This window comes from Solanum stenotomum, chromosome 10, assembly GCF_019186545.1.
Source record: "Solanum stenotomum isolate F172 chromosome 10, ASM1918654v1, whole genome shotgun sequence".
Lineage (NCBI taxonomy): Eukaryota > Viridiplantae > Streptophyta > Magnoliopsida > Solanales > Solanaceae > Solanum > Solanum stenotomum.
The window spans coordinates 37,575,164-37,584,306 of NC_064291.1; the positions used below are offsets into that span (position 1 = coordinate 37,575,164).

The window sequence follows — 9,143 nt, forward strand, 5'->3', positions numbered from 1 at the left end:
AAACCCCTGGCCTGGAGTCATCATCAATAACCCACATGGTCATGATGTTTACAAAGGTGTCCTAAGGTTTGTTCTTTTTGTGTTCAATTTATTGGAAATTTTTCAAGATTATTAGAGTGTTTGTTCGCTAATGAGGGGTTTTCTCTTCTCTTTTTGTTGATGCAGGATTATGTAGGTGAAGATGTTAATGCTAAAAACTTTTACAATGTCATCCTTGCAAACAAAAGTGGTATTGTTGGGGGAAGTGGGAAAGTTTTGAATAGTGTCCCTGGAATTATTGGTAAGTATCTTCCTCACATTAATTTTGATTAGTCTTAAACTCCGTGACACTTCAATTGGGACGGAGGGAGTAGTTATTATCATTTATACTTGGAAATGTCGGGACGGAGGGAGTAGTTATTATCATTTATACTTGGAAATGTCGTTTATGTCAAACTATTTAATTAATGTTTGCACCTATAAACAGCGATGTACAAGATCGAAAAACTAACAACTTGTATGGGGAGTATAGTCGAGTAAGAGTTTATATTGTTATGGACAAATATTGCATACACTTTAAGCAATTTGTTTGGGAAATACCTATGCTTTCTTTTATTCCATTTTTAATGGAAGATATATGATTTCATTTTGTTGCTCAGGTTGCAAAAAGAAATATTATAAAGCTCAAGTGAAACTAAATGAAGCATAGGTATTTGGGGGAAAATGATGAAGCTTTTAGCCGCTACCACATGCATATGTAGATCCCATCAACTCATTTAACCTGAGTTATTGTACATAATTCTATCACTTTTTATTTGAAAATTTTGAAAAGTGAGAAGTGAAGAGAGTTTATACAATCATAAATTTTAAAGTTGAAAGTTTAAAATTTTTGAATTTTTGAAGTTGTGTTTGTACATGTATTTTACTTGAAATTTTTTGAAGTTTTGAGAGTGAAATGTCCTAAAAACTAGGGAAGTTGAAAAAATTAAATATCAGAGAAAATCCTGTCAAATTGGTCAAATAATTATTTAAAGATAATTTCTCAAAAGATATTGTCAAACAAACATTTATAGAAAAATTAATATCCTCATAATCTATAACCAAATGCTAGTGCAATAAATAATTGTCAAGTTCTTGACATATTTTCTATAAATTTGTCATATACAAGCTCAATATTCTCCATCCTAGTTGATTGGTTTGTTTGTTAATTTAAAAACAATGATATCTAGGTATAATGATGTTGGTGAATTTTTCCTTGTTTTGGTCTCAATAATTGTTAATATTGAAGGTCGTAGTATCTCTCAATTCTTAACCCAAAAAATAGAAGGAACCAAATGGGCTGTCCTAGTTGCTGGCTCCAATGGCTGGACTAATTATAGGCATCAGGTTATCGTCCTAAATTATTCTTTTTATATGATATATATAGCCTAACATTTTTTTTTATGATTCAATTCCTTGTAAACGTTAATTACTAGTCTTGATGATGGATAGATGACATTATTGGTGTAAATGTTTTACGACGATGTGAATGTTTGATGATTTAATTATTTGCGATGACTTAAGTGGTCTGATTATATCTTCATCAACATCTATAAGTTTTCTTGTATTTTGTGAATCATGTGGCTATTATTGATTGTTTAAGTTTCATATAGGTCTTGAGATAATTGAATTTAATTGTCCTACAATTATTGCTCAAAGATGATTCACATCGAACCACAAAAAAAATCAAGAAATCCACAAAAATCTGAAGTTGAAAAGTCTGATACTTTGATTTGACTAAAAATTTTAAACTCTTTTTGTATTAGATTATAGAGTATCAAATTACTACCAACTTATAGTCTAAAATCGCATTATTTTACAATAGTTTGTGTTTATTGAATGAAGTCAGAGAGAGTAATAAAGTCCAAGCAAGTGTTAAATACCTAGAAATTCTCACCCAAAAAAACAAGAAATACGTTTTAATCAAAATAAAAAGGAGAAATAAGAACTATATACCCACTCTTTTTTTTTATTTTAAACTCTGGAAAATTCACTTATTTTGATTTATAAAAAAACTTCTGACAATTCACTTAATATGGACTAAAGAGAATTACTCTATTCCAATTTAACACACTTTTTTAAGTCGTTCAAAAAAAAAGTTACCTTTCTACAAATGAAAACAATGTAACTTTAAATTACTCTTTTATAGTTAATAAAATAATTTATAGTCAAGAGTGATACAAATTAACAAATTTTAAGAATATTTCTTTCTATTTTAAGCTTTGTGTCAAGTCAAATAATCCACGACAGCAACAAAAATGTGAATGTAACTTGATTGTATGATTTCAGGCAGATGTGTGTCACGATTACCAATTACTAAAGGCCGGTGGTCTTAAGGATGAGAACATCATTGTATTCATATACAATGATATTACTAATAATACAGAAAACCCTTGTTGTTACGTGTCTCAGGATCTGCTTTGAATGGGTCAGAGACTTTAGCTGATTATTAGGAGATTAGTTTTCTTTTAGTCATTATCCTATTAACTAGTTATAGTTGTTCCTATTTTATAGGCATGTTAGCAGTCTTTTAGCAGTCCATGTTCTGTGTTAGTTGTACTGCCCCTCTATTTATTTAATCAGCTTGAAGTTCAATAAAATTTATTCTTCAGATTTCAATTCATCTTGTTGTTTCAGTTAAATTAATAACATTGGTATCAGAGCCCTACTTCTTAAGGGACTTGTGTGAGACTTGCGAGGTTCTTTTCTGAGTGTTTATCCATAAAATATTCTCTGCAAAACACTATTAAAACAATGGAGAATGCAGGCTCTTTTTCTACTATGGCTCCACCAGTTTTCGATGGAGAAAACTATCAAGCTTGGGCAGTAAAAATGCAAGTTTATTTGGAGGCTAGTGATTTGTGGGAGGCTGTCGAGGAAGACTACGAAGTGCATCCTCTGCCAGGGAATCCAACTATGGCTCAGATTATAACCCACAAGGAAAATACAAAGCTAAATCTTGTCTCTTTGTTGCAGTTTCTGCCACCATTTTCAGTAGAATAATGACATTTAACTCAGCCAAAGCAACTTGGGATTTCCTCAAGAAAGAGTATGAGGGAGATGAAAGAATTAGAGGAAGGAAAGTACTGAACTTGGTTAGACAATTCGAGATGCAGCGTATGAAGGAATCATAAACCATTAAGGATTATTCTGATAGGTTGCTTGGGATTGCCAATAAGGTAAGGATACTTGGAAATGAATTTACTGATAATAGAATACTTCAAAAAATACTTGTAACTTTACCGGAGAGATATGAGGCAACTATTGCTTCATTGGAAAATACTAAAGATCTGTCTAAGCTTAGCTTGGCAGAGTTATTGAGTGCACTGTAGGCACAAGAACAATGAAGAATGATGAGGCATGAGGGATCCATTGAGGGAGCCTTGTAAGCCAAGTTACAGTTCGGTTCAAGTGCCAGGGGAAACAAAGGAAAAGGAAAGAAAGGGAATCATGAAAACTACGAAGCAACAACAGTGAGAAATGGTGTTACTGCAACTAGCAACAACAGAGAAGGCAAATATCCTCCCTGCCAACATTGTGGGAGGAAAAATCATCCACACTTCAAGTGTTGGAGAAAACCTGATATGAAATGCAGAAAGTGTCACAAGCTCGGTCATGTTGAGATTATCTGCAAAGAGAAGGGATTACAACAACCAAATGATGCACAAATTGCAGACCAACAAGAAGATGAGCAACTATTTGTGGCCACCTGTTTCGCAAGCATAAATTCAAGTGAAAGTTGGCTTGTTGATAGTGGTTGTACGAACCACATGACCAGTGATGAAAAGTTTTTCAGAGAACTTGATAGATCAGTTAAATCAAGAGTCAGGATCAAAAATGGAGAATACCTCCTAGCGAAAGGAAAGGGGACTGTAGCAATTGAAAGTTATAAAAGTACAAAACTTATTTATGAAGTTTTATTTGTTCCTGAAATTGATCAGAATTTATTAAGTGTTGGGCAACTCCTAGAAAATGGATTCAAATTATTATTTGAAAATAAAGCATGCCTAATCAGTGATCCTAGTGGTCAGGAAATATTCAGAATTAAAATGCAGGGAAAAAATTTTTCTTTGAATCCATTGAACGAGGAACACATAGCTTTTCCAAGCCAGCTCACTATAGCAGAAACGTGGCACAAAAGGTTGGGTCACTTTCATCATAAATCTTTATTGTTTATGCGAAGGAGCAAAATGGTAAATGGTTTACCAAACTTGGAGGAGAACCCCTCAAGTTGTAAGGTATGCGTCCTTGGCAAGAATACTAGACTTCTATTTAAAAGTTCCACTTGGAGAGCTACGGAAAAGTTGCAACTCATTCACACCGATCTTTGTGGTCCACAAAAAACTCCATCACTCAATGGCAGCAGGTATTATATTATTTTCATTGATGATCTAACAAGAATATGTTGGATTTACTTTATGAAGTTTAAGTCCGAAGTTGCTGGAATTTTCATGAAGTTCAAAGATGGATAGAAAATCAGAGTGGCAGCAAGATTCAGGTCATTAGGTCAGATAATGGAACTAAATATACCTCGGATATGTTCAATTTTTTTTGTGAAGAAGCTGGAATTGAGCACCAGTTTACTGTCCCTTATTCTCCACAACAAAATGAAGTGAGTGAGACAAAAAATAGAACAATCATGGAGATGTCGAGATGCTTGTTGCATGAGAAGAATCTACCAAAGAAGTTTTGGGCTGAAGCAGCAAACACTGTTGTTTTCCTGCTGAATAGATTGCCTACATGGAAAGTGGAAGGAAAGACTCCATTTGAAGCATGGTATGGTGTCAAACCTATTTTGAAAAACCTCAAGATATTTGGATGTCTATGTTTTTCTTATGTTCCACAGGTTAAGAGAGACAAGCTAGATAAGAAGGCAGATTTGGGAATCTTTATTGGCTATAGCTTATTTTCTAAAGCTTATAGGATCTTTCAACCTCAAACAGACAAGATTATGGTAAGTAGAGACGTTCAATTCCTTGAAGATGAGCAATGGGAATGGAATGAGGAGTCTCGAGTTAAAAACCATAATTCACAACTTCATTATGATGACTTGGTGGATGATCAACCTATTAGGGGAACAAGGTCACTCTCTAATATTTATGAGAGATGCAATGTTGTTGTTTTTGAACCTGCAGGATATGAGGAAGAAAAAATGGATCAAAATTGGACAAATGCAATGAAGGAGGAGCTGACCATGATAGAAAAGAACCAAACTTGGAAGCTCATAGAAAGACCCCAAGATAGAAAAGTGATTGGAGTTAACTGGATTTTTCAAACAAAGTTAAATCCAGATAGTTCGGTAAACAAGCACAAAGCTAGATTGGTGGTGAAAGGCTATGCCCAAGTTTGGGGAGTAGATTTTTCTGATACTTTTGCCCCAGTAGCCAGATTGGATACAATTCGGATGCTTTTGGCTATTGCGGCACAGAAAAATTGGAAGATTTTTCAAATGGACGTGAAGTCGGCTTTCTTGAATGGTCTACTATAGGAAGAAATATAAGTTGAGCAACCAGAAGGGTTCAGCGTACTAGGACATGAAGATATGGTTTATCTGTTAAAGAATGCTCTATACGGACTAAAGCAAGCTCCTAGAGCTTGGTACAGCCGAATAGATAATCATTTGCTAGACTTAGGCTTTGAAAAAAGCTTAAGTGAATCGACTCTTTATGTCAAGAAAGTTGCCTCTAACACCATTATTATTTCTCTGTATGTCAACGATTTACTTGTGACAGGAAATAATACAGGGTTGATTGAAGAATTCAAGGAGGAAATGATGAAAGTCTTTGAGATGACTGATCTTGGCGAGATGACTTATTTTCTGGGAATGGAAATCAAGCAAACTCAGAATGAAGTTTTTGTTTGTCAAAAGAAATATATAAAGGAGATTCTAAAAAGATTTAGAATGGAAGAATGCAAGAGTGTGAGTACTCCAATGAATCAAAAAGAAAGCTGAAAAAGGATGATTGTGCTGAACTAGTTGATGAAGGAGTATATCGAAGCTTAATTGGATGCTTGATGTATCTCACAACAACAAGGCCTGACATCTTGTTTCATGTGAGTGTTTTATCCAGGTTTTTAAATTGTGCAAGTGAGTTGCACATGATGGCCGCCAAAAGAGTAGCTAGGTATCTTAAGGGAACTCTGACTTATGGCATCAGATTTAGCAAAAGTCAGAATTTCAAACTTCGTGGATATTCTGATAGTGATTGGGGCGGGTCAACTGGTGATATGAAAAGCACGTCTGGTTATTGTTTCACTTTTGGATCAGGGTGTTTCTTATGGTGCTCAAAGAAACAGGAAATAGTAGCACAATCAATAGCTGAAGCAGAATTCATCGCAGCAGCAGTCACTGTTAATAAAGCACTATGGCTTAGGAAAATTTTGATCGATTTGCAGCTGGAGCAAGTAGAGAGCACTGAGATCCTTGTGGATAATCAAGTTGCCATAGCCATATCCAAAGATCCCGTGTTTCATGGAAGGACCAAGCACTTCAACATCAAGTTTTATTTCTTGAGGGAAGTGTAGAAAAACGGTGAAGTGGTTTTATTCTATTGCAAATCAGAGAATCGAGTGGCGGACATTTTTACAAAGTCATTTCATGTTAGCAGATTCGAATTTCTTAGAGAAAAATTGGGAGTTTGCAACTCCTGATTCAGGAGGAGTGTTGTTACGTGTCTCAGGATCTGCTTTGAATGGGTCAGAGACTTTAGCTAATTATTAGGAGATTAGTTTTCTTTTAGTCATTATCTTATTAACTAGTTATAGTTGTTCCTATTTTATAGGCATGTTAGCAGTCTTTTAGCAGTCCATGTTCTGTGTTAGTTGTACTGCCCCTCTACTTGATTAATCAGCTTGAAGTTCAATAAAATTTATTCTTCAGATTTCAATTCATCTTGTTGTTTCAGTTAAATTAATAACAACCCTAGACCTGGTGTCATCATCAATAACCCACATGGACATGATGTTTGCAAAGGTGTTCCTAAGGTTTGTTCTTTTTGTGTTCAATTTCTTGGAAAGTTTTCAAGATTATTAGTGTTAGTTAGCTTATGAGGGGTTTTCTTTTTTGTTGAGGCAGGATTATGTAGGTGAGCATGTTACTACTGAGAACTTTTACAATGTCATCCTTGCAAACAAAAGTGGTACTGTTGGGGGAAGTGGGAAAGTTTGAATAGTGGTCCAAATGACCATATCTTCATATACTATACTGATCATGGTGGCCCTGGAATGATTAGTAAGTATCTTCCTTACATTAATTTTGTTTACTCAACTAATACACCTTATGTCCCAATTTAAGTGTCTTACTTTCCTTTTTGGTCTGTCGAGTTTTTTTTTAATTATATTTAGTAAGTTTTTCAATTTTGATATTCCATATGCAAGTTTAACACCACAAGATTAAAAAGTCTTAAACTTCATGACACTTAAATTGGGATAGAGGGAGTAGTTATTATCTCAGAAAGTCAGTTTGTTTGTTGAAAAGAATTGGAATCAAGAAGAAATGTGACTTTTTGACATAATAAACTTATTAGTTGAGTGGTTGTGTGAGAAATGAGACCCTATTTTGAAGTTGTGAAAATGTCACATTCTAATGAGAAATTCCAAATCCCAACCGAGTATATGGATAATTGGATATTTTGTGGCTGTAGTTGTGAATGTGTATAAGTAATTCATGTTAGGAACTTGCCGCCTAGTGACATGGGACAATGAATTAAGGGTTATAGAAAAGTTTCAAAATTAGGGATTGGTGACTCAAGTTTTAATTATTGAGTAGGGGTGACAATTTTTAAATTAAGAATTAAGGGGTTGCATTTTTTATCCCTAAGTTTTTTATTTAAACTTTAGTCCATCTTATATAAAATACTAAATAATAAGAAATGGAGGGAAAAAAAGTGTACCAACGGCTCAGTTTTTCCTTTTTTCTCTCTTGCTTATTCTTCCATTGTTGGGGACCATTGTTGCTGCTCTTCTTCTTCATTCTTCTTCTCCATCATCATTCTTCTTCTTCTTCTTGTTCATCACTATCTTCTTCTGGTTGTTTATCACTTTTTTCTTCTTCAGTTGATAATCACATTGTACTGCTACTTTCAGACGAATTTTCATTCATATATCATTGGACATTACATCATAGGTGATTTTGGTAAGTAAACTAATGATTTTTTAGTCTAATTTTTCATTTTGATAGTTTGAGTGTTTCTTCAAAATTTTACAGTCGCGTACCCAACAGGTAAGTCATCTATTGCAACAGATAGATTATCTGTTGGATACATATTACAGTATCATGTCAAGCTGGGACTGAACCAGAAGCTTCTCCCAACAAATAAGTCATTTATTGCAACTGATGCGTCATCTGCTGCACCAGATGACTTATCTGCTGCAACAGAGGGCTTACTTGTTGGATACATATTACAATATCAGACTAAGCTCGGAAAGAACTAGAAGTTTGTCACAATAGATGAGCCATTTATTGTAACATATGAGTCATTTGCTGCACCAGACGACTCATCTGTTGCAACAAATAGCTTACCCGTTGAATACATGTTACAGTACTAGGCCAAACTAGGACAAAATCAGAAATTTGTCCAAACAGGTAAGTCATATATTGCAACATATCAATTATATGTTCCAACAAATCAATTACTTGTTGCAACAAATGACTCATCTGTTACAACAATTGACTTACATGTTGAATAAAGTTCTGGTTCTGGACATGTATCCAACAAGTGAATTATCAGTTGCAACAAGTGAATCATCTGCTGCAACGGATGACCTACTTGTTGCAATAGATGATTGATTTGTTGGGACAATGATTGTGCATATGATTTTTAACTGTATATAGCCACTCAACTTTACTATACAATCATTATTAAATATTTTTAATAAATTCCTTTAGGTACCATTAATGGAAGAATCAATAACAATAGCTGTTGATTGTTATGGTGAATGGATTGAGAAAAACAATCGATTTATTTGGCGTTGGAAGGTTGGTGACATGTCAGAGTCAGTATTGATGACCGTCCAAAGGGATATTTTGTATAATGATTTTGTGAACTCAATCATTAGCTATTGTGGACTAAATTGTCAACCAAATGATCTTGTCATCAGTTACATGCACAAGTCTTTTGAAAATC

General features: G+C 34.3%; 1 pseudogene; it reads left to right on the forward strand.

Annotated features, from left to right (window-relative positions):
• The first annotated feature begins 1,197 nt into the window (after positions 1–1,197).
• Positions 1,198–9,143, forward strand: part of LOC125841166 (vacuolar-processing enzyme-like) — a 26,934-nt pseudogene continuing 18,988 nt past the window's right edge.